The sequence below is a fragment of the Erythrolamprus reginae genome, chromosome 10 (assembly GCF_031021105.1).
Source record: "Erythrolamprus reginae isolate rEryReg1 chromosome 10, rEryReg1.hap1, whole genome shotgun sequence".
In the NCBI taxonomy this organism is placed as follows: Eukaryota; Metazoa; Chordata; class Lepidosauria; order Squamata; family Dipsadidae; genus Erythrolamprus; species Erythrolamprus reginae.
In genome coordinates this window covers 39,059-62,185 of record NC_091959.1, presented here as the reverse complement: position 1 = coordinate 62,185, position 23,127 = coordinate 39,059, and the positions used below count along the sequence as shown (strand labels likewise).

The window sequence follows — 23,127 nt, the reverse complement described above, 5'->3', positions numbered from 1 at the left end:
CCGCCCCTCTCCGTAGACTCGGGGCGGCTAATAACAAAAGTACAAAACATCACGTAAAACTAATACTAAAAACTAATACTGTACTAAAACAATTAAAAAACCCTTATTTGTAAAACCAAACATACATACAAACAAACAAACATACCATGCATAAATTGTAAAGGCCAAGGGGGAAAGAATATCTCAGTTCCCCCACGCCTGACGGCAGAGGTGGCTTTTAAGGAGCTTACGAAAGGCGAGGAGGGTGGGGGCAATTCTAATCTCCGGGGGGAGTTGGTTCCAGAGGGCCGGGGCCACCACAGAGAAGGCTCTTCCCTTGGGGCCCGCCAAACGACATTGTTTTGTTGACGGGACATATCAGTCATACAATGAGAATAATGTAACGTCTTTAAAAGAACCATACACACCCCAAGGTCAATGCTATTCCAGACCTGCCAGAAAAGTCAGATCTTAACGGGTTTCCGGAAGACCGGTAGGGGGGAGATAGCACGAAATTACAAAAAGATATTGACAAAATTGAACGGGTCCAAAGACGGGCTACAAGAACGGTGGAAGGTCTTAAGCATAAAACGTATCAGGAAAGACTTCACGAACTCAATCTGTATAGTCTGGAGGACAGAAGGAAAAGGGGGGACAGGATCGAAACATTTAAATACGTTAAAGGGTTAAACAAGGTTCAGGAGGGAAGTGTTTTTAATAGGAAAGGGAACACAAGAACAAGGGGACACAATCTGAAGTTAGTTGGGGGTAAGATCAAAAGCAACATGAGAAAATATTATTTTACTGAAAGAGTAGTAGATCCTTGGAACAAACTTCTAGCAGACGTGGTAGATAAATCCACAGTAACTGAATTTAAACATGCCTGGGATAAACATATATCCATCCTAAGATAAAATACAGAAAATAGTATAAGGGCAGACTAGATGGACCACGGGGTCTTTTTCTGCCGTCAGACTTCTATGTTTCTATGAGCATGTTAGTTACTCATGCTAGTTCCCAAGCATCGCAATTTTCAACACGTGACCATGGGAATGCCATAAAAAAAATCACTTTGTTCAGTGCCTTTCACTAAGTAATTCTCTGAGTCTTCGTAGAAGGGCAGAACACAAATATAATAATAATAATAATAATAATAATTATTATTATTATTATTATTATAATAATTATAATAATAAATAATGATGATGATGTTGATAATACTACTACTACTACTACTACTACTACTACTACTACTACAAAATTCAATAATAATTGTCTGCATGGCTACCAACTTCTTTCTTAAAAACCTATGATTCATATTTAGGCCATCACAGCCCTTCTTAACTAGGTTTCAGGCTTTTACAGGATTATTCCCAATTCCTTTGATTTATCAAAATGCATCATCGCCTGTTAATATTAATATGGCATTGATAATAAAGATACAGGATAATAACGTTAAAATCCAATTGAAAAAGTGTATTTCTTTCTGTGGCTGCAATACCGAATTTGACCACAGGACGGCAGTTTTCTATCATTAAGGCTCAAATAGGGATAGCGAGGGGGGGGGGGGGAAGCCCGCAGTTCCTTTGTGCCCTTCTGGCATTCCCTTACCAACTCTGACTTCGTGTGTGCGCTTGTTCTGGAATCCTCCACCAACTTCCTTTGGCATCGCCCTTCTAAGCAAGGCCGACTTCCTGTGTGCCCTTCTCCTGGCATCCCTGAACAACTCTGACTTCGTGTGTGCGCTTGTTCTGGCATCCTCCACCAACTTCCTTTGGCATCGCCCTTCTAAGCATGGCCGACTTCCTGTGTGCCCTTCTTCTGGCATCCCTTACCAACTCTGACTTCACGTGTGCTCTTCTCCTGGCATCCCTCACCAACTTCCTTTGGCAGCATTGCTCACCTCCTGTCAGTTTCCTGCCCCCCCTTTGGAAACCCCGCCCTCTTCTCCATTCCCTCTCAGCTGTGAGGAACGCTAGTTGATGACGTTTAAGAGCAGCGCCGGAGCAGCTTGGCCGATGTCTCTGCAATTGACTGGCTGTGGGAGCTGAAGGACCCCTGCAGAGCGTGTGAACCGCCGGTGGAGAGCTGTGGGAAAAGGTTATTTCTTGTGCCTTTTCATTTTTAGTGCTGTTGTTGGATGTCTTCCTCCCTAAAATCAGTAGAGCTAGTGGTAAATATTCTATTTAGACCTCACACTTAAATTATTTCTGTCTGTATAGATATTAAATTAAGAATTGCTTAATCCTAGATTGAATAATCCTACCCCTGTTCTATTGCATCCTATTTATGATATATAAAAGAAAAAACCAGGTCCCAAACCCAATATTGATATTAATTGCATAAATCACGTAGTAACATCAAAATTCATTGACCCCAACCGAGAGAAAATTATCACTTTCTTCAGTGCCTTTCACTAAATAATTCTCTGAGTCTTCGGAGAAGGGCAGAATACAAATATAATAATAATAATAATAATAATAATAATAATAATAATAATAATAATAATAATACATAAAAGAAAAAAACAGGTTCTAAACCCAATATTGATATTAATTGCATAAATCTCGTAGTAAGATCAAAATTCATTGACCCAGCGGAGAGAAAAGTACCGGCTGGTTCTCTTCCACGACATATACACGTCTCAGATAATTTCGGTAACTAATTTATTTATTTCATAGACTCACACACACACACAGACACCCCCCCGGAAGTCAATGGTGTCCCGCTTTACCAATGTTAAAATCTGGTCACCTTATGTAAGAGCCAGTTGTGTAGGTTTTGTGTTATGTTTGTGTGAAGAGCGATTATCCTTTATTATTAAAACATCATTAGTATTAATAGGCATCCTAGGCTTTAACTTGTTTCAAGGCTTGCACCTCCCATTAACCTATTAAAATTGATAATACTTTAAAAATATACAGGATAACTTTAAAATCCGATAAAAAGGTCGATTCCTTTGTGTGGCTGCAATGTCTGTTTTGACCACAGAACGGCAGAGTTTTCGGTTTCAGGATTTAATATTGAGGCCAAGGGACAGAATATCGCCAAGGGACAGAAGACTCTGCCATTCTATTGTCAAAAAAGGAATATGGGAGAGAAAAATGAATCAACCCTCTTAACGCATTTTAAGTTTGTTATTCTGTATATTTATTATTAAACTCCTTAATAACATTCCTAGGGCAACAGGAGGCCCGGGGGTGGCAACGCAGGGAGAGAAGGAATCCTTCAAGAGTTAAAGCTGCCAGGCGGGGAGGGGCATCCCGTCCTAGCACGAACCGGTCAATCGCCAGGCGGAGAGCCGGACCGTTTGATCGGTCACAGCCGGGGAGAGCGGATATTCGAGAGCCAGGAGAGCACAGCCTCCCAGAGATTTTCACCACGCCATTGGGTTTTTTCTTGTTGCGCATTTTCTCATTGTAACGGAATAAAGTCGTTTCTATATAGCCGCTCGTCTACTGATTCTTACAAATATTCAAGACTCACTTTAAAGCACAGGGCGGTTCCAATACCATATAACACTCTTTTCTCCCAAATTCTGGAACCCGGCCACTCGAGGGATGCAGGCGGAATCCTACCGAGGCGACGTTACATCAGCCCGCTTAGCGTGTCGCCGGCAAGATGACCATCCCGTCCTTTGCGGGGCACGGGGAGAGCTGGGCCTTTAAAGGCAAGGAGCGGGTGTTTTCTATAACATTTCTTAACAGGTGCCACTCGGTCCGTCGTCATAGATAGCGGCCTCTGAAGTCATAGCAGACCAGAAAGACCCCACATCCATCAGCTGACCCCACATCCATCGGCCGTCCCCGGGGGTAGGCAGAGGAGAAGGCCACCGTGGTTCCCCTGACGTAGGAAAAGTAGAAGAATAACGTTTGTTTTCCGTTTCTTTTTTTCTAAAATGAGGATAAAAGGCATTTGTCCAGAGTCTTCCTCAGAAGGCGTTAGAAGCGTGTTTCAGGGATTCAGCGCAAACGTAGCGAGCCCACGCCGCTACGAAGGAGCCAGAGAAAGAGCTTCAACCCAGCCGATGAAGAATTTGCTTCTTTCCACTATCGAGATGTGGTGGGGGGGAACAGAGAACAGAAAGGAGACGGCTTTCAGGAATGGCTTTTGGCTGAAAGCTCAGCGAAGCTAAAAGATCCATCTCACTTTGTAAACCGTTATTATTATTTCTTTGCGATAAATACGCTTTGTTTTTAGTCAATGCAAGTTTCTTTTATTTATTTCGAAGAGCTCTTTGTATTTTTCCAAGGGCGAGAAGCCCCCGGGAAAAGTAAAGGTCCAGGTTTTCTCTCCCAAATTCGGGGAACAGGTCTCCGGCATAGTTACGCATAAGTAATAGATGCAGAATTCCCTTTTTGCATCTTTGGGAAAAGGTTAGTGTTTTTTGTATTTATTTATCAATGCAGGAATGCGTGGATCGATCGTATTTATACGCCGCTCATTCCAAAGCGGATCCAGAGAGGCTAACGTGGTATAAGTAGAACAGTATTAAATGAAAATGACATTATTTATTGATTGGTTGATTGATTGATTGATTGCATTTGTATGCCGCCCCTCTCCGTAGACTCGGGGCGGCTAACAACAATAGTACAAAACATCACGTAAAACCAATACTAAAAACTAATACTAAAACAATTAAAAAACCCTTATTTGTAAAACCAAACATACATACAAACAAACATACCATGTATAAATTGTAAAGGCCAAGGGGGAAAGAATATCTCAGTTCCCCCACGCCTGACGGCAGAGGTGGCTTTTAAGGAGCTTACGAAAGGCGAGGAGGGTGGGGGCAATTCTAATCTCCGGGGGGAGTTGGTTCCAGAGGGCCGGGGCCACCACAGAGAAGGCTCTTCCCCTGGGGCCCGCCAAACGACATTGTTTTGTTGACGGGACATATCAGTCATACAATGAGAATAATGTAACGTCTTTAAAAGAACCATACACACCCCAAGGTCAATGCTATTCCAGACCTGCCAGAAAAGTCAGATCTTAACGGGTTTCCGGAAGACCGGTAGGGGGGAGATAGCACGAAATTACAAAAAGATATTGACAAAATTGAACGGGTCCAAAGACGGGCTACAAGAACGGTGGAAGGTCTTAAGCATAAAACGTATCAGGAAAGACTTCACGAACTCAATCTGTATAGTCTGGAGGACAGAAGGAAAAGGGGGGACAGGATCGAAACATTTAAATACGTTAAAGGGTTAAACAAGGTTCAGGAGGGAAGTGTTTTTAATAGGAAAGGGAACACAAGAACAAGGGGACACAATCTTAAGTTAGTTGGGGGTAAGATCAAAAGCAACATGAGAAAATATTATTTTACTGAAAGAGTAGTAGATCCTTGGAACAAACTTCTAGCAGACGTGGTAGATAAATCCACAGTAACTGAATTTAAACATGCCTGGGATAAACATATATCCATCCTAAGATAAAATACAGAAAATAGTATAAGGGCAGACTAGATGGACCACGGGGTCTTTTTCTGCCGTCAGACTTCTATGTTTCTATGAGCATGTTAGTTGCTCATGCTAGTTGCCAAGCATCGCAATTTTCAACACGTGACCATGGGAATGCCATAAAAAAAATCACTTTGTTCAGTGCCTTTCACTAAGTAATTCTCTGAGTCTTCGTAGAAGGGCAGAACACAAATATAATAATAATAATAATAATAATAATAATAATGATGTTGATAATAATAATAATAAGAGTAATACTACTACTACTACTACTACTACTACAAATAACAATAATAATAATTGTCTGCATGGCTACCAACTTCTTTCTTAAAAACCTATGATTCATATTTAGGCCATCACAGCCCTTCTTAACTGGGTTTCAGGCTTTTACAGGATTATTCCCAATTCCTTTGATTTATCAAAATGCATCATCGCCTGTTAATATTAATATGGCATTGATAATAAAGATACAGGATAATAACGTTAAAATCCAATTGAAAAAGTGTACTATTTCTTTCTGTGGCTGCAATACCGAATTTGACCACAGGACGGCAGTTTTCTATCATTAAGGCTCAAATAGGGATAGCGAGGGGGGGGGGGGAAAGCCCGCAGTTCCTTTGTGCCCTTCTGGCATTCCCTTACCCACTTCCTTTGGCATCGCCCTTCTAAGCATGGCCGACTTCCTGTGTGCCCTTCTCCTGGCATCCCTGACCAACTCTGACTTCGTGTGTGCGCTTGTTCTGGCATCCTCCACCAACTTCCTTTGGCATCGCCCTTCTAAGCATGGCCGACTTCCTGTGTGCGCTTCTCCTGGCATCCCTTACCAACTCTGACTTCATGTGTGCTCTTCTCCTGGCATCCCTCACCAACTTCCTTTGGCAGCATTGCTCACCTCCTGTCAGTTTCCTGCCCCCCCTTTGGAAACCCCGCCCTCTTCTCCATTCCCTCTGAGCTGTGAGGAAGGCTGGTTGATGACGTTTAAGAGCAGCGCCGGAGCAGCTTGGCCGATGTCTCTGCAACTGACCGGCCCTGGGAGCTGAAGGACCCCTGCAGAGCGTGTGAACCGCCGGTGGAGAGCTGTGGGAAAAGGTTATTTCTTGTGCCTTTTCATTTTTAGTGCTGTTGTTGGATGTCTTCCTCCCTAAAATCAGTAGAGCTAGTGGTAAATATTCTATTTAGACCTCACACTTAAATTATTTCTGTCTGTATAGATATTAAATTAAGAATTGCTTAATCCTAGATTGAATAATCCTACCCCTGTTCTATTGCATCCTATTTATGATATATAAAAGAAAAAACCAGGTCCCAAACCCAATATTGATATTAATTGCATAAATCACGTAGTAACATCAAAATTCATTGACCCCAACCGAGAGAAAATTATCACTTTCTTCAGTGCCTTTCACTAAATAATTCTCTGAGTCTTCGGAGAAGGGCAGAATACAAATATAATAATAATAATAATAATAATAATAATAATAATAATAATAATAATAATAATACATAAAAGAAAAAAACAGGTTCTAAACCCAATATTGATATTAATTGCATAAATCTCGTAGTAAGATCAAAATTCATTGACCCAGCGGAGAGAAAAGTACCGGCTGGTTCTCTTCCACGACATATACACGTCTCAGATAATTTCGGTAACTAATTTATTTATTTCATAGACTCACACACACACACAGACACCCCCCCGGAAGTCAATGGTGTCCCGCTTTACCAATGTTAAAATCTGGTCACCTTATGTAAGAGCCAGTTGTGTAGGTTTTGTGTTATGTTTGTGTGAAGAGCGATTATCCTTTATTATTAAAACATCATTAGTATTAATAGGCATCCTAGGCTTTAACTTGTTTCAAGGCTTGCACCTCCCATTAACCTATTAAAATTGATAATACTTTAAAAATATACAGGATAACTTTAAAATCCGATAAAAAGGTCGATTCCTTTGTGTGGCTGCAATGTCTGTTTTGACCACAGAACGGCAGAGTTTTCGGTTTCAGGATTTAATATTGAGGCCAAGGGACAGAATATCGCCAAGGGACAGAAGACTCTGCCATTCTATTGTCAAAAAAGGAATATGGGAGAGAAAAATGAATCAACCCTCTTAACGCATTTTAAGTTTGTTATTCTGTATATTTATTATTAAACTCCTTAATAACATTCCTAGGGCAACAGGAGGCCCGGGGGTGGCAACGCAGGGAGAGAAGGAATCCTTCAAGAGTTAAAGCTGCCAGGCGGGGAGGGGCATCCCGTCCTAGCACGAACCGGTCAATCGCCAGGCGGAGAGCCGGACCGTTTGATCGGTCACAGCCGGGGAGAGCGGATATTCGAGAGCCAGGAGAGCACAGCCTCCCAGAGATTTTCACCACGCCATTGGGTTTTTTCTTGTTGCGCATTTTCTCATTGTAACGGAATAAAGTCGTTTCTATATAGCCGCTCGTCTACTGATTCTTACAAATATTCAAGACTCACTTTAAAGCACAGGGCGGTTCCAATACCATATAACACTCTTTTCTCCCAAATTCTGGAACCCGGCCACTCGAGGGATGCAGGCGGAATCCTACCGAGGCGACGTTACATCAGCCCGCTTAGCGTGTCGCCGGCAAGATGACCATCCCGTCCTTTGCGGGGCACGGGGAGAGCTGGGCCTTTAAAGGCAAGGAGCGGGTGTTTTCTATAACATTTCTTAACAGGTGCCACTCGGTCCGTCGTCATAGATAGCGGCCTCTGAAGTCATAGCAGACCAGAAAGACCCCACATCCATCAGCTGACCCCACATCCATCGGCCGTCCCCGGGGGTAGGCAGAGGAGAAGGCCACCGTGGTTCCCCTGACGTAGGAAAAGTAGAAGAATAACGTTTGTTTTCCGTTTCTTTTTTTCTAAAATGAGGATAAAAGGCATTTGTCCAGAGTCTTCCTCAGAAGGCGTTAGAAGCGTGTTTCAGGGATTCAGCGCAAACGTAGCGAGCCCACGCCGCTACGAAGGAGCCAGAGAAAGAGCTTCAACCCAGCCGATGAAGAATTTGCTTCTTTCCACTATCGAGATGTGGTGGGGGGGAACAGAGAACAGAAAGGAGACGGCTTTCAGGAATGGCTTTTGGCTGAAAGCTCAGCGAAGCTAAAAGATCCATCTCACTTTGTAAACCGTTATTATTATTTCTTTGCGATAAATACGCTTTGTTTTTAGTCAATGCAAGTTTCTTTTATTTATTTCGAAGAGCTCTTTGTATTTTTCCAAGGGCGAGAAGCCCCCGGGAAAAGTAAAGGTCCAGGTTTTCTCTCCCAAATTCGGGGAACAGGTCTCCGGCATAGTTACGCATAAGTAATAGATGCAGAATTCCCTTTTTGCATCTTTGGGAAAAGGTTAGTGTTTTTTGTATTTATTTATCAATGCAGGAATGCGTGGATCGATCGTATTTATACGCCGCTCATTCCAAAGCGGATCCAGAGAGGCTAACGTGGTATAAGTAGAACAGTATTAAATGAAAATGACATTATTTATTGATTGGTTGATTGATTGATTGATTGCATTTGTATGCCGCCCCTCTCCGTAGACTCGGGGCGGCTAACAACAATAGTACAAAACATCACGTAAAACCAATACTAAAAACTAATACTAAAACAATTAAAAAACCCTTATTTGTAAAACCAAACATACATACAAACAAACATACCATGTATAAATTGTAAAGGCCAAGGGGGAAAGAATATCTCAGTTCCCCCACGCCTGACGGCAGAGGTGGCTTTTAAGGAGCTTACGAAAGGCGAGGAGGGTGGGGGCAATTCTAATCTCCGGGGGGAGTTGGTTCCAGAGGGCCGGGGCCACCACAGAGAAGGCTCTTCCCCTGGGGCCCGCCAAACGACATTGTTTTGTTGACGGGACATATCAGTCATACAATGAGAATAATGTAACGTCTTTAAAAGAACCATACACACCCCAAGGTCAATGCTATTCCAGACCTGCCAGAAAAGTCAGATCTTAACGGGTTTCCGGAAGACCGGTAGGGGGGAGATAGCACGAAATTACAAAAAGATATTGACAAAATTGAACGGGTCCAAAGACGGGCTACAAGAACGGTGGAAGGTCTTAAGCATAAAACGTATCAGGAAAGACTTCACGAACTCAATCTGTATAGTCTGGAGGACAGAAGGAAAAGGGGGGACAGGATCGAAACATTTAAATACGTTAAAGGGTTAAACAAGGTTCAGGAGGGAAGTGTTTTTAATAGGAAAGGGAACACAAGAACAAGGGGACACAATCTTAAGTTAGTTGGGGGTAAGATCAAAAGCAACATGAGAAAATATTATTTTACTGAAAGAGTAGTAGATCCTTGGAACAAACTTCTAGCAGACGTGGTAGATAAATCCACAGTAACTGAATTTAAACATGCCTGGGATAAACATATATCCATCCTAAGATAAAATACAGAAAATAGTATAAGGGCAGACTAGATGGACCACGGGGTCTTTTTCTGCCGTCAGACTTCTATGTTTCTATGAGCATGTTAGTTGCTCATGCTAGTTGCCAAGCATCGCAATTTTCAACACGTGACCATGGGAATGCCATAAAAAAAATCACTTTGTTCAGTGCCTTTCACTAAGTAATTCTCTGAGTCTTCGTAGAAGGGCAGAACACAAATATAATAATAATAATAATAATAATAATAATAATAATGATGTTGATAATAATAATAATAAGAGTAATACTACTACTACTACTACTACTACTACAAATAACAATAATAATAATTGTCTGCATGGCTACCAACTTCTTTCTTAAAAACCTATGATTCATATTTAGGCCATCACAGCCCTTCTTAACTGGGTTTCAGGCTTTTACAGGATTATTCCCAATTCCTTTGATTTATCAAAATGCATCATCGCCTGTTAATATTAATATGGCATTGATAATAAAGATACAGGATAATAACGTTAAAATCCAATTGAAAAAGTGTACTATTTCTTTCTGTGGCTGCAATACCGAATTTGACCACAGGACGGCAGTTTTCTATCATTAAGGCTCAAATAGGGATAGCGAGGGGGGGGGGGGAAAGCCCGCAGTTCCTTTGTGCCCTTCTGGCATTCCCTTACCCACTTCCTTTGGCATCGCCCTTCTAAGCATGGCCGACTTCCTGTGTGCCCTTCTCCTGGCATCCCTGACCAACTCTGACTTCGTGTGTGCGCTTGTTCTGGCATCCTCCACCAACTTCCTTTGGCATCGCCCTTCTAAGCATGGCCGACTTCCTGTGTGCGCTTCTCCTGGCATCCCTTACCAACTCTGACTTCATGTGTGCTCTTCTCCTGGCATCCCTCACCAACTTCCTTTGGCAGCATTGCTCACCTCCTGTCAGTTTCCTGCCCCCCCTTTGGAAACCCCGCCCTCTTCTCCATTCCCTCTGAGCTGTGAGGAAGGCTGGTTGATGACGTTTAAGAGCAGCGCCGGAGCAGCTTGGCCGATGTCTCTGCAACTGACCGGCCCTGGGAGCTGAAGGACCCCTGCAGAGCGTGTGAACCGCCGGTGGAGAGCTGTGGGAAAAGGTTATTTCTTGTGCCTTTTCATTTTTAGTGCTGTTGTTGGATGTCTTCCTCCCTAAAATCAGTAGAGCTAGTGGTAAATATTCTATTTAGACCTCACACTTAAATTATTTCTGTCTGTATAGATATTAAATTAAGAATTGCTTAATCCTAGATTGAATAATCCTACCCCTGTTCTATTGCATCCTATTTATGATATATAAAAGAAAAAACCAGGTCCCAAACCCAATATTGATATTAATTGCATAAATCACGTAGTAACATCAAAATTCATTGACCCCAACCGAGAGAAAATTATCACTTTCTTCAGTGCCTTTCACTAAATAATTCTCTGAGTCTTCGGAGAAGGGCAGAATACAAATATAATAATAATAATAATAATAATAATAATAATAATAATAATAATAATACATAAAAGAAAAAAACAGGTTCTAAACCCAATATTGATATTAATTGCATAAATCTCGTAGTAAGATCAAAATTCATTGACCCAGCGGAGAGAAAAGTACCGGCTGGTTCTCTTCCACGACATATACACGTCTCAGATAATTTCGGTAACTAATTTATTTATTTCATAGACTCACACACACACACAGACACCCCCCCGGAAGTCAATGGTGTCCCGCTTTACCAATGTTAAAATCTGGTCACCTTATGTAAGAGCCAGTTGTGTAGGTTTTGTGTTATGTTTGTGTGAAGAGCGATTATCCTTTATTATTAAAACATCATTAGTATTAATAGGCATCCTAGGCTTTAACTTGTTTCAAGGCTTGCACCTCCCATTAACCTATTAAAATTGATAATACTTTAAAAATATACAGGATAACTTTAAAATCCGATAAAAAGGTCGATTCCTTTGTGTGGCTGCAATGTCTGTTTTGACCACAGAACGGCAGAGTTTTCGGTTTCAGGATTTAATATTGAGGCCAAGGGACAGAATATCGCCAAGGGACAGAAGACTCTGCCATTCTATTGTCAAAAAAGGAATATGGGAGAGAAAAATGAATCAACCCTCTTAACGCATTTTAAGTTTGTTATTCTGTATATTTATTATTAAACTCCTTAATAACATTCCTAGGGCAACAGGAGGCCCGGGGGTGGCAACGCAGGGAGAGAAGGAATCCTTCAAGAGTTAAAGCTGCCAGGCGGGGAGGGGCATCCCGTCCTAGCACGAACCGGTCAATCGCCAGGCGGAGAGCCGGACCGTTTGATCGGTCACAGCCGGGGAGAGCGGATATTCGAGAGCCAGGAGAGCACAGCCTCCCAGAGATTTTCACCACGCCATTGGGTTTTTTCTTGTTGCGCATTTTCTCATTGTAACGGAATAAAGTCGTTTCTATATAGCCGCTCGTCTACTGATTCTTACAAATATTCAAGACTCACTTTAAAGCACAGGGCGGTTCCAATACCATATAACACTCTTTTCTCCCAAATTCTGGAACCCGGCCACTCGAGGGATGCAGGCGGAATCCTACCGAGGCGACGTTACATCAGCCCGCTTAGCGTGTCGCCGGCAAGATGACCATCCCGTCCTTTGCGGGGCACGGGGAGAGCTGGGCCTTTAAAGGCAAGGAGCGGGTGTTTTCTATAACATTTCTTAACAGGTGCCACTCGGTCCGTCGTCATAGATAGCGGCCTCTGAAGTCATAGCAGACCAGAAAGACCCCACATCCATCAGCTGACCCCACATCCATCGGCCGTCCCCGGGGGTAGGCAGAGGAGAAGGCCACCGTGGTTCCCCTGACGTAGGAAAAGTAGAAGAATAACGTTTGTTTTCCGTTTCTTTTTTTCTAAAATGAGGATAAAAGGCATTTGTCCAGAGTCTTCCTCAGAAGGCGTTAGAAGCGTGTTTCAGGGATTCAGCGCAAACGTAGCGAGCCCACGCCGCTACGAAGGAGCCAGAGAAAGAGCTTCAACCCAGCCGATGAAGAATTTGCTTCTTTCCACTATCGAGATGTGGTGGGGGGGAACAGAGAACAGAAAGGAGACGGCTTTCAGGAATGGCTTTTGGCTGAAAGCTCAGCGAAGCTAAAAGATCCATCTCACTTTGTAAACCGTTATTATTATTTCTTTGCGATAAATACGCTTTGTTTTTAGTCAATGCAAGTTTCTTTTATTTATTTCGAAGAGCTCTTTGTATTTTTCCAAGGGCGAGAAGCCCCCGGGAAAAGTAAAGGTCCAGGTTTTCTCTCCCAAATTCGGGGAACAGGTCTCCGGCATAGTTACGCATAAGTAATAGATGCAGAATTCCCTTTTTGCATCTTTGGGGAAAGGTTAGTGTTTTTTGTATTTATTTATCAATGCAGGAATGCGTGGATCGATCGTATTTATACGCCGCTCATTCCAAAGCGGATCCAGAGAGGCTAACGTGGTATAAGTAGAACAGTATTAAATGAAAATGACATTATTTATTGATTGGTTGATTGATTGATTGATTGCATTTGTATGCCGCCCCTCTCCGTAGACTCGGGGCGGCTAACAACAATAGTACAAAACATCACGTAAAACCAATACTAAAAACTAATACTAAAACAATTAAAAAACCCTTATTTGTAAAACCAAACATACATACAAACAAACATACCATGTATAAATTGTAAAGGCCAAGGGGGAAAGAATATCTCAGTTCCCCCACGCCTGACGGCAGAGGTGGCTTTTAAGGAGCTTACGAAAGGCGAGGAGGGTGGGGGCAATTCTAATCTCCGGGGGGAGTTGGTTCCAGAGGGCCGGGGCCACCACAGAGAAGGCTCTTCCCCTGGGGCCCGCCAAACGACATTGTTTTGTTGACGGGACATATCAGTCATACAATGAGAATAATGTAACGTCTTTAAAAGAACCATACACACCCCAAGGTCAATGCTATTCAAGACCTGCCAGAAAAGTCAGATCTTAACGGGTTTCCGGAAGACCGGTAGGGGGGAGATAGCACGAAATTACAAAAAGATATTGACAAAATTGAACGGGTCCAAAGACGGGCTACAAGAACGGTGGAAGGTCTTAAGCATAAAACGTATCAGGAAAGACTTCACGAACTCAATCTGTATAGTCTGGAGGACAGAAGGAAAAGGGGGGACAGGATCGAAACATTTAAATACGTTAAAGGGTTAAACAAGGTTCAGGAGGGAAGTGTTTTTAATAGGAAAGGGAACACAAGAACAAGGGGACACAATCTTAAGTTAGTTGGGGGTAAGATCAAAAGCAACATGAGAAAATATTATTTTACTGAAAGAGTAGTAGATCCTTGGAACAAACTTCTAGCAGACGTGGTAGATAAATCCACAGTAACTGAATTTAAACATGCCTGGGATAAACATATATCCATCCTAAGATAAAATACAGAAAATAGTATAAGGGCAGACTAGATGGACCACGGGGTCTTTTTCTGCCGTCAGACTTCTATGTTTCTATGAGCATGTTAGTTGCTCATGCTAGTTGCCAAGCATCGCAATTTTCAACACGTGACCATGGGAATGCCATAAAAAAAATCACTTTGTTCAGTGCCTTTCACTAAGTAATTCTCTGAGTCTTCGTAGAAGGGCAGAACACAAATATAATAATAATAATAATAATAATAATAATAATAATAATAATGATGTTGATAATAATAATAATAAGAGTAATACTACTACTACTACTACTACTACTACTACTACAAATAACAATAATAATAATTGTCTGCATGGCTACCAACTTCTTTCTTAAAAACCTATGATTCATATTTAGGCCATCACAGCCCTTCTTAACTGGGTTTCAGGCTTTTACAGGATTATTCCCAATTCCTTTGATTTATCAAAATGCATCATCGCCTGTTAATATTAATATGGCATTGATAATAAAGATACAGGATAATAACGTTAAAATCCAATTGAAAAAGTGTACTATTTCTTTCTGTGGCTGCAATACCGAATTTGACCACAGGACGGCAGTTTTCTATCATTAAGGCTCAAATAGGGATAGCGAGGGGGGGGGGGAAAAGCCCGCAGTTCCTTTGTGCCCTTCTGGCATTCCCTTACCCACTTCCTTTGGCATCGCCCTTCTAAGCATGGCCGACTTCCTGTGTGCCCTTCTCCTGGCATCCCTGACCAACTCTGACTTCGTGTGTGCGCTTGTTCTGGCATCCTCCACCAACTTCCTTTGGCATCGCCCTTCTAAGCATGGCCGACTTCCTGTGTGCGCTTCTCCTGGCATCCCTTACCAACTCTGACTTCATGTGTGCTCTTCTCCTGGCATCCCTCACCAACTTCCTTTGGCAGCATTGCTCACCTCCTGTCAGTTTCCTGCCCCCCCTTTGGAAACCCCGCCCTCTTCTCCATTCCCTCTGAGCTGTGAGGAAGGCTGGTTGATGACGTTTAAGAGCAGCGCCGGAGCAGCTTGGCCGATGTCTCTGCAACTGACCGGCCCTGGGAGCTGAAGGACCCCTGCAGAGCGTGTGAACCGCCGGTGGAGAGCTGTGGGAAAAGGTTATTTCTTGTGCCTTTTCATTTTTAGTGCTGTTGTTGGATGTCTTCCTCCCTAAAATCAGTAGAGCTAGTGGTAAATATTCTATTTAGACCTCACACTTAAATTATTTCTGTCTGTATAGATATTAAATTAAGAATTGCTTAATCCTAGATTGAATAATCCTACCCCTGTTCTATTGCATCCTATTTATGATATATAAAAGAAAAAACCAGGTCCCAAACCCAATATTGATATTAATTGCATAAATCACGTAGTAACATCAAAATTCATTGACCCCAACCGAGAGAAAATTATCACTTTCTTCAGTGCCTTTCACTAAATAATTCTCTGAGTCTTCGGAGAAGGGCAGAATACAAATATAATAATAATAATAATAATAATAATAATAATAATAATAATACATAAAAGAAAAAAACAGGTTCTAAACCCAATATTGATATTAATTGCATAAATCTCGTAGTAAGATCAAAATTCATTGACCCAGCGGAGAGAAAAGTACCGGCTGGTTCTCTTCCACGACATATACACGTCTCAGATAATTTCGGTAACTAATTTATTTATTTCATAGACTCACACACACACACAGACACCCCCCCGGAAGTCAATGGTGTCCCGCTTTACCAATGTTAAAATCTGGTCACCTTATGTAAGAGCCAGTTGTGTAGGTTTTGTGTTATGTTTGTGTGAAGAGCGATTATCCTTTATTATTAAAACATCATTAGTATTAATAGGCATCCTAGGCTTTAACTTGTTTCAAGGCTTGCACCTCCCATTAACCTATTAAAATTGATAATACTTTAAAAATATACAGGATAACTTTAAAATCCGATAAAAAGGTCGATTCCTTTGTGTGGCTGCAATGTCTGTTTTGACCACAGAACGGCAGAGTTTTCGGTTTCAGGATTTAATATTGAGGCCAAGGGACAGAATATCGCCAAGGGACAGAAGACTCTGCCATTCTATTGTCAAAAAAGGAATATGGGAGAGAAAAATGAATCAACCCTCTTAACGCATTTTAAGTTTGTTATTCTGTATATTTATTATTAAACTCCTTAATAACATTCCTAGGGCAACAGGAGGCCCGGGGGTGGCAACGCAGGGAGAGAAGGAATCCTTCAAGAGTTAAAGCTGCCAGGCGGGGAGGGGCATCCCGTCCTAGCACGAACCGGTCAATCGCCAGGCGGAGAGCCGGACCGTTTGATCGGTCACAGCCGGGGAGAGCGGATATTCGAGAGCCAGGAGAGCACAGCCTCCCAGAGATTTTCACCACGCCATTGGGTTTTTTCTTGTTGCGCATTTTCTCATTGTAACGGAATAAAGTCGTTTCTATATAGCCGCTCGTCTACTGATTCTTACAAATATTCAAGACTCACTTTAAAGCACAGGGCGGTTCCAATACCATATAACACTCTTTTCTCCCAAATTCTGGAACCCGGCCACTCGAGGGATGCAGGCGGAATCCTACCGAGGCGACGTTACATCAGCCCGCTTAGCGTGTCGCCGGCAAGATGACCATCCCGTCCTTTGCGGGGCACGGGGAGAGCTGGGCCTTTAAAGGCAAGGAGCGGGTGTTTTCTATAACATTTCTTAACAGGTGCCACTCGGTCCGTCGTCATAGATAGCGGCCTCTGAAGTCATAGCAGACCAGAAAGACCCCACATCCATCAGCTGACCCCACATCCATCGGCCGTCCCCGGGGGTAGGCAGAGGAGAAGGCCACCGTGGTTCCCCTGACGTAGGAAAAGTAGAAGAATAACGTTTGTTTTCCGTTTCTTTTTTTCTAAAATGAGGATAAAAGGCATTTGTCCAGAGTCTTCCTCAGAAGGCGTTAGAAGCGTGTTTCAGGGATTCAGCGCAAACGTAGCGAGCCCACGCCGCTACGAAGGAGCCAGAGAAAGAGCTTCAACCCAGCCGATGAAGAATTTGCTTCTTTCCACTATCGAGATGTGGTGGGGGGGAACAGAGAACAGAAAGGAGACGGCTTTCAGGAATGGCTTTTGGCTGAAAGCTCAGCGAAGCTAAAAGATCCATCTCACTTTGTAAACCGTTATTATTATTTCTTTGCGATAAATACGCTTTGTTTTTAGTCAATGCAAGTTTCTTTTATTTATTTCGAAGAGCTCTTTGTATTTTTCCAAGGGCGAGAAGCCCCCGGGAAAAGTAAAGGTCCAGGTTTTCTCTCCCAAATTCGGGGAACAGGTCTCCGGCATAGTTACGCATAAGTAATAGATGCAGAATTCCCTTTTTGCATCTTTGGGGAAAGGTTAGTGTTTTTTGTATTTATTTATCAATGCAGGAATGCGTGGATCGATCGTATTTATACGCCGCTCATTCCAAAGCGGATCCAGAGAGGCTAACGTGGTATAAGTAGAACAGTATTAAATGAAAATGACATTATTTATTGATTGGTTGATTGATTGATTGATTGCATTTGTATGCCGCCCCTCTCCGTAGACTCGGGGCGGCTAACAACAATAGTACAAAACATCACGTAAAACCAATACTAAAAACTAATACTAAAACAATTAAAAAACCCTTATTTGTAAAACCAAACATACATACAAACAAACATACCATGTATAAATTGTAAAGGCCAAGGGGGAAAGAATATCTCAGTTCCCCCACGCCTGACGGCAGAGGTGGCTTTTAAGGAGCTTACGAAAGGCGAGGAGGGTGGGGGCAATTCTAATCTCCGGGGGGAGTTGGTTCCAGAGGGCCGGGGCCACCACAGAGAAGGCTCTTCCCCTGGGGCCCGCCAAACGACATTGTTTTGTTGACGGGACATATCAGTCATACAATGAGAATAATGTAACGTCTTTAAAAGAACCATACACACCCCAAGGTCAATGCTATTCAAGACCTGCCAGAAAAGTCAGATCTTAACGGGTTTCCGGAAGACCGGTAGGGGGGAGATAGCACGAAATTACAAAAAGATATTGACAAAATTGAACGGGTCCAAAGACGGGCTACAAGAACGGTGGAAGGTCTTAAGCATAAAACGTATCAGGAAAGACTTCACGAACTCAATCTGTATAGTCTGGAGGACAGAAGGAAAAGGGGGGACAGGATCGAAACATTTAAATACGTTAAAGGGTTAAACAAGGTTCAGGAGGGAAGTGTTTTTAATAGGAAAGGGAACACAAGAACAAGGGGACACAATCTTAAGTTAGTTGGGGGTAAGATCAAAAGCAACATGAGAAAATATTATTTTACTGAAAGAGTAGTAGATCCTTGGAACAAACTTCTAGCAGACGTGGTAGATAAATCCACAGTAACTGAATTTAAACATGCCTGGGATAAACATATATCCATCCTAAGATAAAATACAGAAAATAGTATAAGGGCAGACTAGATGGACCACGGGGTCTTTTTCTGCCGTCAGACTTCTATGTTTCTATGAGCATGTTAGTTGCTCATGCTAGTTGCCAAGCATCGCAATTTTCAACACGTGACCATGGGAATGCCATAAAAAAAATCACTTTGTTCAGTGCCTTTCACTAAGTAATTCTCTGAGTCTTCGTAGAAGGGCAGAACACAAATATAATAATAATAATAATAATAATAATAATAATAATGATGTTGATAATAATAATAATAAGAGTAATACTACTACTACTACTACTACTACTACAAATAACAATAATAATAATTGTCTGCATGGCTACCAACTTCTTTCTTAAAAACCTATGATTCATATTTAGGCCATCACAGCCCTTCTTAACTGGGTTTCAGGCTTTTACAGGATTATTCCCAATTCCTTTGATTTATCAAAATGCATCATCGCCTGTTAATATTAATATGGCATTGATAATAAAGATACAGGATAATAACGTTAAAATCCAATTGAAAAAGTGTACTATTTCTTTCTGTGGCTGCAATACCGAATTTGACCACAGGACGGCAGTTTTCTATCATTAAGGCTCAAATAGGGATAGCGAGGGGGGGGGGGGAAAGCCCGCAGTTCCTTTGTGCCCTTCTGGCATTCCCTTACCCACTTCCTTTGGCATCGCCCTTCTAAGCATGGCCGACTTCCTGTGTGCCCTTCTCCTGGCATCCCTGACCAACTCTGACTTCGTGTGTGCGCTTGTTCTGGCATCCTCCACCAACTTCCTTTGGCATCGCCCTTCTAAGCATGGCCGACTTCCTGTGTGCGCTTCTCCTGGCATCCCTTACCAACTCTGACTTCATGTGTGCTCTTCTCCTGGCATCCCTCACCAACTTCCTTTGGCAGCATTGCTCACCTCCTGTCAGTTTCCTGCCCCCCCTTTGGAAACCCCGCCCTCTTCTCCATTCCCTCTGAGCTGTGAGGAAGGCTGGTTGATGACGTTTAAGAGCAGCGCCGGAGCAGCTTGGCCGATGTCTCTGCAACTGACCGGCCCTGGGAGCTGAAGGACCCCTGCAGAGCGTGTGAACCGCCGGTGGAGAGCTGTGGGAAAAGGTTATTTCTTGTGCCTTTTCATTTTTAGTGCTGTTGTTGGATGTCTTCCTCCCTAAAATCAGTAGAGCTAGTGGTAAATATTCTATTTAGACCTCACACTTAAATTATTTCTGTCTGTATAGATATTAAATTAAGAATTGCTTAATCCTAGATTGAATAATCCTACCCCTGTTCTATTGCATCCTATTTATGATATATAAAAGAAAAAACCAGGTCCCAAACCCAATATTGATATTAATTGCATAAATCACGTAGTAACATCAAAATTCATTGACCCCAACCGAGAGAAAATTATCACTTTCTTCAGTGCCTTTCACTAAATAATTCTCTGAGTCTTCGGAGAAGGGCAGAATACAAATATAATAATAATAATAATAATAATAATAATAATAATAATAATACATAAAAGAAAAAAACAGGTTCTAAACCCAATATTGATATTAATTGCATAAATCTCGTAGTAAGATCAAAATTCATTGACCCAGCGGAGAGAAAAGTACCGGCTGGTTCTCTTCCACGACATATACACGTCTCAGATAATTTCGGTAACTAATTTATTTATTTCATAGACTCACACACACACACAGACACCCCCCCGGAAGTCAATGGTGTCCCGCTTTACCAATGTTAAAATCTGGTCACCTTATGTAAGAGCCAGTTGTGTAGGTTTTGTGTTATGTTTGTGTGAAGAGCGATTATCCTTTATTATTAAAACATCATTAGTATTAATAGGCATCCTAGGCTTTAACTTGTTTCAAGGCTTGCACCTCCCATTAACCTATTAAAATTGATAATACTTTAAAAATATACAGGATAACTTTAAAATCCGATAAAAAGGTCGATTCCTTTGTGTGGCTGCAATGTCTGTTTTGACCACAGAACGGCAGAGTTTTCGGTTTCAGGATTTAATATTGAGGCCAAGGGACAGAATATCGCCAAGGGACAGAAGACTCTGCCATTCTATTGTCAAAAAAGGAATATGGGAGAGAAAAATGAATCAACCCTCTTAACGCATTTTAAGTTTGTTATTCTGTATATTTATTATTAAACTCCTTAATAACATTCCTAGGGCAACAGGAGGCCCGGGGGTGGCAACGCAGGGAGAGAAGGAATCCTTCAAGAGTTAAAGCTGCCAGGCGGGGAGGGGCATCCCGTCCTAGCACGAACCGGTCAATCGCCAGGCGGAGAGCCGGACCGTTTGATCGGTCACAGCCGGGGAGAGCGGATATTCGAGAGCCAGGAGAGCACAGCCTCCCAGAGATTTTCACCACGCCATTGGGTTTTTTCTTGTTGCGCATTTTCTCATTGTAACGGAATAAAGTCGTTTCTATATAGCCGCTCGTCTACTGATTCTTACAAATATTCAAGACTCACTTTAAAGCACAGGGCGGTTCCAATACCATATAACACTCTTTTCTCCCAAATTCTGGAACCCGGCCACTCGAGGGATGCAGGCGGAATCCTACCGAGGCGACGTTACATCAGCCCGCTTAGCGTGTCGCCGGCAAGATGACCATCCCGTCCTTTGCGGGGCACGGGGAGAGCTGGGCCTTTAAAGGCAAGGAGCGGGTGTTTTCTATAACATTTCTTAACAGGTGCCACTCGGTCCGTCGTCATAGATAGCGGCCTCTGAAGTCATAGCAGACCAGAAAGACCCCACATCCATCAGCTGACCCCACATCCATCGGCCGTCCCCGGGGGTAGGCAGAGGAGAAGGCCACCGTGGTTCCCCTGACGTAGGAAAAGTAGAAGAATAACGTTTGTTTTCCGTTTCTTTTTTTCTAAAATGAGGATAAAAGGCATTTGTCCAGAGTCTTCCTCAGAAGGCGTTAGAAGCGTGTTTCAGGGATTCAGCGCAAACGTAGCGAGCCCACGCCGCTACGAAGGAGCCAGAGAAAGAGCTTCAACCCAGCCGATGAAGAATTTGCTTCTTTCCACTATCGAGATGTGGTGGGGGGGAACAGAGAACAGAAAGGAGACGGCTTTCAGGAATGGCTTTTGGCTGAAAGCTCAGCGAAGCTAAAAGATCCATCTCACTTTGTAAACCGTTATTATTATTTCTTTGCGATAAATACGCTTTGTTTTTAGTCAATGCAAGTTTCTTTTATTTATTTCGAAGAGCTCTTTGTATTTTTCCAAGGGCGAGAAGCCCCCGGGAAAAGTAAAGGTCCAGGTTTTCTCTCCCAAATTCGGGGAACAGGTCTCCGGCATAGTTACGCATAAGTAATAGATGCAGAATTCCCTTTTTGCATCTTTGGGGAAAGGTTAGTGTTTTTTGTATTTATTTATCAATGCAGGAATGCGTGGATCGATCGTATTTATACGCCGCTCATTCCAAAGCGGATCCAGAGAGGCTAACGTGGTATAAGTAGAACAGTATTAAATGAAAATGACATTATTTATTGATTGGTTGATTGATTGATTGATTGCATTTGTATGCCGCCCCTCTCCGTAGACTCGGGGCGGCTAACAACAATAGTACAAAACATCACGTAAAACCAATACTAAAAACTAATACTAAAACAATTAAAAAACCCTTATTTGTAAAACCAAACATACATACAAACAAACATACCATGTATAAATTGTAAAGGCCAAGGGGGAAAGAATATCTCAGTTCCCCCACGCCTGACGGCAGAGGTGGCTTTTAAGGAGCTTACGAAAGGCGAGGAGGGTGGGGGCAATTCTAATCTCCGGGGGGAGTTGGTTCCAGAGGGCCGGGGCCACCACAGAGAAGGCTCTTCCCCTGGGGCCCGCCAAACGACATTGTTTTGTTGACGGGACATATCAGTCATACAATGAGAATAATGTAACGTCTTTAAAAGAACCATACACACCCCAAGGTCAATGCTATTCAAGACCTGCCAGAAAAGTCAGATCTTAACGGGTTTCCGGAAGACCGGTAGGGGGGAGATAGCACGAAATTACAAAAAGATATTGACAAAATTGAACGGGTCCAAAGACGGGCTACAAGAACGGTGGAAGGTCTTAAGCATAAAACGTATCAGGAAAGACTTCACGAACTCAATCTGTATAGTCTGGAGGACAGAAGGAAAAGGGGGGACAGGATCGAAACATTTAAATACGTTAAAGGGTTAAACAAGGTTCAGGAGGGAAGTGTTTTTAATAGGAAAGGGAACACAAGAACAAGGGGACACAATCTTAAGTTAGTTGGGGGTAAGATCAAAAGCAACATGAGAAAATATTATTTTACTGAAAGAGTAGTAGATCCTTGGAACAAACTTCTAGCAGA

General features: G+C 42.5%; 5 long non-coding RNA genes across 5 annotated transcripts; all 5 read left to right on the top strand.

Annotated features, from left to right (window-relative positions):
• Nucleotides 1–1,955: 1,955 nt before the first annotated feature.
• Nucleotides 1,956–4,183, top strand: LOC139172721 (uncharacterized). The gene is made up of 2 exons (XR_011559928.1): nucleotides 1,956–2,079; nucleotides 3,161–4,183. It is a non-coding gene; the product is annotated as an uncharacterized lncRNA (long non-coding RNA).
• A 2,201-nt stretch (nucleotides 4,184–6,384) lies between these two features.
• LOC139173624 (uncharacterized) lies at nucleotides 6,385–8,631 on the top strand. The gene is made up of 2 exons (XR_011560059.1): nucleotides 6,385–6,527; nucleotides 7,609–8,631. It is a non-coding gene; the product is annotated as an uncharacterized lncRNA (long non-coding RNA).
• A 2,204-nt stretch (nucleotides 8,632–10,835) lies between these two features.
• LOC139173620 (uncharacterized) lies at nucleotides 10,836–13,076 on the top strand. Its single transcript, XR_011560056.1, has 2 exons — nucleotides 10,836–10,978; nucleotides 12,054–13,076. It is a non-coding gene; the product is annotated as an uncharacterized lncRNA (long non-coding RNA).
• A 2,216-nt stretch (nucleotides 13,077–15,292) lies between these two features.
• LOC139173621 (uncharacterized) lies at nucleotides 15,293–17,527 on the top strand. The gene is made up of 2 exons (XR_011560057.1): nucleotides 15,293–15,435; nucleotides 16,505–17,527. It is a non-coding gene; the product is annotated as an uncharacterized lncRNA (long non-coding RNA).
• Nucleotides 17,528–19,731: 2,204 nt separating this feature from the next.
• On the top strand, nucleotides 19,732–21,966 carry LOC139173622 (uncharacterized). The gene is made up of 2 exons (XR_011560058.1): nucleotides 19,732–19,874; nucleotides 20,944–21,966. It is a non-coding gene; the product is annotated as an uncharacterized lncRNA (long non-coding RNA).
• The last annotated feature ends 1,161 nt before the right edge of the window (nucleotides 21,967–23,127 follow it).